Genomic DNA, 625 nt, shown 5'->3' on the forward strand with positions numbered 1-625 from the left:
TTTCAAAACTTTTATTCATTCCTTAGAGACGCCTTATTAGAACCCCCGATACGAAACCGCTGCGTTTTTGTCTGTCGAGCGAGATTTTAACTGGGGTATTTTTCGCTCGTTTTCGAAGGTAAAGTGTTGAACGACACGTTTTCATGTTCCTAAATAGTGATATTGTTGCAAATTGCAGCCAGTCGTGTCGTAGATCATGCATGTGTATCAGTACGCATGGACGAAGACTTGAATTATGACGTAAAAGGTGCAGGATGTGTGACTCGTTAGCATTTTGTATATACAACATGAGTTCATTCTTCTCTGCACCGTCGGCCATTCTTTTTTTTTTTCTTTTATAAACCGGTAGTGTTGTCGTCCCATTTAAAATCTTTCCTCCTCTCTACATGTTTTTCTCAAGCGTATCCACGCGTCGGTGATGTAGCAGCTATAACTCATATATTAAAGTAAAAAGAAAAAAGAATGTTTGCAATGTTGACTTCGCATTCTGTGTATTCGTATAGTGTTTATCATCACACTATTCACATAGTGTTTATCGTTCAGCTTCGTGTTCTTCAAGCGTGCAAGAAATTAACACTTTTTGATGGCTGTAGGTTCTGAGTTAAAGTATCTGATACAATGACGG

This window comes from Penaeus monodon, chromosome 25 (assembly GCF_015228065.2).
Source record: "Penaeus monodon isolate SGIC_2016 chromosome 25, NSTDA_Pmon_1, whole genome shotgun sequence".
Lineage (NCBI taxonomy): Eukaryota > Metazoa > Arthropoda > Malacostraca > Decapoda > Penaeidae > Penaeus > Penaeus monodon.